Consider the following 7101-nt stretch of genomic DNA (forward strand, 5'->3'; position numbering starts at 1 on the left):
TCCACTTGTACATTCACAGATAAAGCTTGGCCTGGAAGCCTGCATTGTTGGACACCTGCAAAGTGGCCACATCCTATATAAAACACAAACAGCTGCCAGGAAGCCAGATCAGAAACTACAAATACTAGCCATAAACCATGATCTCCAAACTGCAATGGTTTAGCCAGAACCAAAGAAATTGTATTATGGTTTGAGGAGTTGCATGAACCAGCTCTTGTTCCTCATAACAATAACAAAAATAGTTTTGAGAAGTAGATGTTCCAATTTCTCTCTTAGAGTTATTATATATACATAGAAAGAAGGAAAGGAAAAGGAAAGGAAGGCAGGAAGGCACTAATATTAGTTGAATTTGGAAAACTGGTTTGATCTATTCTAGTTCTTTTTATTTCTTTAACTTTCAATTCAGCACTGTTTATATATTATTGTCAGCAATTCCTGTTGTTTCTCAGATCTTGCTAATTTTACATACAATCGATTTATTCTGTTCAGGAAGGAACACATTGTCTTCCAATTTTTTTGAGCATGCGGTGTTAGAATTATGAAGGGAGACATAAAGAGGCTGGCCTAACACTTTTTAAAATGTTTTTAATTGTTTGTTATTGTTTTTAATCATGGGGCCAAATTTATATATATCTTTTTAATTGTATTTTAATGTTTGTAGTTTATGCTTTTACTTGGCTGTTCACCGCCCTGAGTCCTCAGGGAGAAGGGCGGTATACAAATTTAAAAATAAATAAATAAATAAATAAATAAATAAATAAATAAATAAATAAATAAATAAATAAATAAATATCCTTTATGAAAGAAAAAATACAGGGAAAGGGTTTGGCTCAGTAATAGAGCCTTTCACAATAGTTTAAAGTATCTGTGATTCAAATCTGGCAATTTCCTCAAATAAGTATTTTAAACAAACCTACAATTAGTCTGAAGATGTTGCAACGTTAATTACATTTTATTTAAAAAAGAAAGATGTTGACAATGTTAGCAAACAATGTGGGCTGTTAAACCAGTGAGGTTTTTTTTTTTACTTCTGCCTGCATTTGTTTTATCAAATGGATGAGATCCAGATTCTATTATTCAAACTATGCTACATGTTATTCTCATTCTGACTACAATTAACAAGATTTTTAAATTTGTTTGGAGAGACACAATCTATTGAGAAAGGGAGGAACGTGTTTACTCTATTTTCCCGTTTGTTAAGCTGCTTAAAATGATTGCATCTCAGGGTTACAAATAGCAGTTTGGGAAGGGATTAATTAATTGATTATGTGCCATTAAGTTGGTGTTGATTCTCAGCGACCATATAGATAGATTTTTCCAGGGTCATTGGGGCATTTTAATTATTCCCGAGATTTCATGTATCAGCATGAATTTATAACTTGATTCCAAAGGACAAGAAGAATGTAATATTTAAAGGCCGTCTTTGAAAGTTCAATTTAAATCAAAAGCTTAAAACAAAGATGAATCTGGTTGAATCAGGACTAGTCTAAGCTGCAGGAGTGAGACCAAGAGGCCCTCCCTCCTAAAGATGCATTTTCTTCAAGCCAACAGAGAGGGCGACAGACTACTTCAGGGGATAGAGACGGGGGAGAGAGGAGAGGGGGAATGTGAACTGACTTCCAATATCTAGAGAATTAAAAGACAGCAGGCTTGGGATCCTAGTCCAGGGTGAGACAGACCATGCTGCCAGTTTTAGTGGAAACAGAAAATAGAATGGGACAGTTCCCTTGCACAAAATCCTTTTGTTGTTTTTTTAAGGTATGCACTTATGCTTTGGTTTGAACTGATTTACATTGAAGTAAATCCAGTTTTGTGTTGGTGGGCCTGACTTAATTTCGTGCAGGAAAGTTTGCAGCCTGGATATGGGGTAATAAATGATTGGGAAAAGGGGGTTGCAATTAGAACCAACAGCCTGATTCTAAGACAGGGCCGTGGACCATCTGAGAAAGGGAAGCTGGAGGAGAGAGAGAGCTCAAGCAAATCATTTCGGAATGGCTCATTTCAGTGATGGGCATATTTACCCCTGGAAAGACAATCACACTGAATTCAGAGAAGAGTAGCTTAGTGAGAATGAGGCTGTAGGTGAAGATCCAAGTACATACAAATGGAAGAAATCAAAGTGTTATTAAAATGTACCAGAAATCGGTTATAATAATTATCATTATTATTGCTTTCAGTGTTACTCTGAGGTAACAAATAAAGAGGCACCCATTAGAAAATGAAGACCAACATTTTAAGAAATGAAACCCAACAACAAAATCATTCTGTTGTTGTTAGTTGCGAAGTCATGTCTGACCCATCGCGACCCCATGGACAACGTTCCTCCAGGCCTTCCTGTCCTCTACCATCCTCTGGAGTCCATTTAAACTCACGCCGACTGCTTCAGTGACTCCATCCAGCCACCTAATTCTCTGTTGTCCCCTTTTTCTTTTGCCCTCAATCTTTCCCAGCATTAGACTCTTCTCCAGTGAGTCCTTCCTTCTCATTAGATGGCCAAAGTATTTGAGTTTCATCTTCAAGATCTGGCCTTCTAAAGTGCAGTCAGGGTTGATCTCCTCTAGGACTGACCGGTTTGATTGCCTTGCAGTCCAAGGGACTCGCAGGAGTTTTCTCCAGCATCATAGTTCAAAGGCCTCAATTCTTTGGCGCTCAGCCTTTCTTATGGTCCAACTTTCACAGTCATACATTGCAACTGGGAAAACCCTAGCCTTGACTATACACACTTTTGTTGACAGGGTGATGTCTCTGCTTTTTAGTATCCTGTCTAGATTTGCCATAGCTTTCCTCCCCAGGAGCAAGCGTCTTTTAATTTCTTGGCTGCAGTCCCCATTTGCGGTGATATTGAAGCCCAGGAAAATAAAATATGTCACTATCTCCATTTCTTCCCCATCTATTTTCCAGGAATTGAGAGGGCCAGATGCCATGATCTTAGTTTTCTTAATGTTGAGTTTCAAGCTAACTTTTGCACTCTCCTTCTTCACCTGCATCAGGAGGCTCTTTACTTCCTCTTCACTTTCTGCCATTAGAGTGTTGAGTTTTCCAAATTTTCTGGCAAATTGAGTGTAACATTTTTACTGCATCATCTTTTAAGATTTTGAATAGCTCAGCTGGTATACTGTCACCTCCACTAGCTTTGTTGTTGCTCAAATTTCCTAAGGCCCATTTGACTTCACATTCTAGGATGTTTGACTCGAGGTCAGTGACCACCCCATCGTGGTTATCAGGGACGTTAAACTCATTCTTGTATAGTTCTTCTGTGTAATTTTGCCACCTCTTCTTAATCTCTTTTGCCTCTGTTAGGTCCCTGCCGTTTTGGTCCTTTATCATGCCCATCTTTGCATGAAACGTTCCCTTCATATCTCCAATTTTCTTGAAGAGATCTCTGGTTCTCCCTATTCTATTGTTTTCTTCTATTTCTTTGCACTGTTCATTTAAGAAGACATTCTTATCTCTTCTAGCTATTCTCTGGAATTCTGCATTCAATTGGGTGTATCTTTCTCTTTCTCCCTTGCCTTTCACTTCCTTTCTTTCTTCAGCTATTTGCAAAGCTTTCTCACAGCCATTTTGCTTTCTTGCATTTCTTTTTCTTTGGGATGGTTTTAATTGCTACCTCTTGTACAATGTTGAAGACCTCTGTCCATAGTTCTTCAGGCACTCTGTATAACAGATCAAATTCCTTAAATCTATTTGTCACCTCTACTATATATTCATCAGAGATATGATTTAGTTCATATCTGAGTGGCCCAGTGCTTTTCTCTACCTTCTTCAATTTAAGCCTAAATTTTGCAACGAGAAGCTCATGATCTGAGCCACAGTCAGCTCCCGGTCTTGTTTTTACTAACTGCATAGATTTTCTCCATCTTTGGCTGCAGAGCACATAGTCAATCTGAATTCTGTGTTGACCGTCTGGTGATGTCCATGTGTAGAATCGTCTGTTGCATTGTTGGAAAAGCGTGTTTGCTGATGTATTCTCTTGACAAAATTCGATCAGCCTGTGCCCAGCTTCATTTTGTACTCCATACCCAAACTTGCCTGTTATTCCAGTTATCCTTTGGCTTCCTACTTTAGCATTCCAATCCCCGTGATGATAAGGACATCATTTTTGGTGTTAATTCTAGAAGGTGCTGTAGGTCTTCATAGAACCTGTCAATTTCATCCTCTTCAACACCAGTGGCTTCAGACTGTAATATTGAATGGTTTGCCTTGGATTCGAACTGAGATCATTCTGTCATTTTGGGAATTGTATCCCAGTATTGCTTTTCCTACTCTTTTATTGACTATGAAGGCTACTCCATTTCTTCTGAAGGATTCTTGGCCACAGTAGTATACCTGATGGTCCTCTGAATTAAATTCACCCATTCCTGTCCATCCTGATTCCTAAGATGTCGATGTTCAGTCTTGTCATCTCTTGTTTGACCACGTCCAGCTTGCCTTGATTCATGGATCTTACATTCCAGGTTCCTATGGAGAATAGATCTTTACAGCATCGGACTTTCCTTTCACCACCAGATGCATCCACAGCTGAGCATCCTTTCAGCTTTGGCCCAATCACTTCACTCTTTCTGGCGCTACTAGTACTAGTCCTCTGCTCTTTCCCAGTAGCATATTGGACACCTTCCACTCATCTTCCAGTGTCATATCTTTTTGCCTTTTGGTACTGTCCATGGGGTTTTCATGGCAAAGATACTGGAGTGGGTTGCCATTTCCTTCTCCAGTGGATCACATTTTTTCAGCTCTCTGCTATGACCTGTCCATCTTGGGTGGCCCTGCACGGCATAGCTCATCGCTTCATTGGGCTATGCAAGGCCCTTCGCCATGACAAGGCAGTAATCCAGGAAGGGGAAATCATTCTAGATAGGATAAAAGGGAACACATAAAACAAAAATGTAAAATGTGAGATCAAAAGAATGGATATGTAGTATTTTAGTTCAGAAGGGAGTTGCGTATGTTTTTTCTGTGATGTTGGATAAAGGAGTTTCTGCAGGAGGCACTTTTCAAATCTTTAAAATCAGGCAGATTCGTAACAGGACAAATGGATCCTTTGATGGACAAGGGTTAACCTTTTTATAACTAGTGATCCATAGGAAAAACATTCAACACATTTACTGCTACTTTTCACTAGTAGCAGTAAAAAGGCAAAAAAGATGGGTGTTTTCCATTGTACCTTTTTCAAACCAGGAAGATTGGACTGAGTGACATCAAGAATGATAAAAAGAGATTAGACATTTCTGGGGTCAAGATAGCAGGTGTGACTCTGAGGTTGTGTTCGCATAACACACTGAAATATGATCAGATTTATTTCAGACTTAGCATGCAATATGGTCCAACTAATTGTAACTTATTCAAACAATATTTATTTATTTATCACATTTCTAAGCCCACTGAATACTCCCACAATAGGCATACAATATTAAACTGTTGAAAACAATGTAGCAGTTAAAGAAGAATGGTAAATGTTCTGGTAGAGCAATAAAACACATAATTTGAACATGAAAAAATTCGTATAAGATGCCCACCACACACACTAGCCAAGAGCACATTTAAACAAGATCAATGTACAGACTGCATGGATCTATGGGTCGATGATATTCCAGGGGAAGGCACTGCAGAAGAGAAGATGACTTCATTTAATTAATGCATGGCAGTTCTGTCCAACTGTACCGGATGGGTAGAAATGATAGAAGGCAGCTGTCCATCAGACAGCCAGGCCCACACCATAACAAACTTTATAGCTGATAACCAGGATCTTGAATTGTATCTAGTAACCAGATGCTAACCAGTGAAGCTCAATGAAACAGAAGCATATTATGGCATGCCCTTAATTCCCTGCATTGCTGCTGTCAGCTTTGGAAGCCATGTTGGCACCAGAAGCTTCTATCCTGCCAATTTCATGTGCCTGGGAAAGTAGGAGGGGGGATTTAGGAGAGTGAATATAGTTAGACATAATAGCATTCTTCCCTTCGGTCAAGGCCATGGTGTTTATGCCTCTAGAGGAGGAATGGTTGCAGGGATGGCTCAAGTTGGGACGGATGATGATTGGACCATGTGACAGACTGATGGGGGTGGAAGGGGCTGGATTTGGGGTTTTGATTTACTGAGGGAAAACCCAGAACCCTCAGATTTGGGTTTTCCCAGATGTGCCAGTATACCTACTCTAATAAAATGGAACTTTGAGAAATGCTTGCCTCAGAATTTTTACTTGGAGTTGGGGACTTTCTGGAATGCTGACAGCTGCATTTGGCACCAGCTGCAGCTTCTGAGTGGTTTTGCAATAGTTCACATGTGTGAGTGACTGTCTGGACATGAATAACTGAAGGACCTCAGTTAACATTTAAACAGACCATAGCTTCATAATGCTACAGTTATACTTTAATATTGCCTTTTCTGAGCTTGAGCCTTTATTGGACTACATCTATTACTGCTGTATTCTGTCTGGGATGCCTGGAGATATAGGCTTTGTAATCCAATGATTTCTGGAGTTTGGAAAGGGTGAAGTACACCCCAAAAGTGCTTTTTCCAATAGCAATGGGACTTTCTTGTTTTTTTCATTGAAAATATTTCACTTTTCATCCAAGAAGTTTCTTCATTTTCTGGAGTTGAAGAAGCTCCTTGGATGAGAAGCAAAACGTTTTAAAAAAAAAAACCCAAAACCCCAAGAAAGTCCAATTGCTTTTGGAAAAAGTACTTTTGGGATAACCATTACCTGGATGATTGAGAATCTCCATACACCTTCGGCTGAACCTCCATCGCATTTTATATATCAACAGGCAGAAACCTCTGCCTCTAATTCTAAACCAGGAAACCCCACATAGCAATTCATTTTTCTTCCTGAGTGCATATGAGAAAGAGACAGAGAGTAAATAAAGAGCTTCATCGGATTGGAAAGGGAAAAGCTGGCTAGTCAGCCAAACACTTGCAAAGGCTAAGAAACAGAACCTAGGACTCAGCTTGGCTGGGTGGTTTTCCTTTTCCAGCACAGTGAAACTCTTTACCTACTCTCTGTCTCTTTCTCGTGGAGAAAAGGAGTGGCTGACAGGAGAAGTCATAAATACACCCCAAATAAGCAGAGAGGGCAGGCTAAATAACCAAGCAGAGAGAACA

This window comes from Pantherophis guttatus, chromosome 4 (assembly GCF_059756535.1).
Source record: "Pantherophis guttatus breed Tessera chromosome 4, ASM5975653v1, whole genome shotgun sequence".
NCBI lineage: Eukaryota > Metazoa > Chordata > Lepidosauria > Squamata > Colubridae > Pantherophis > Pantherophis guttatus.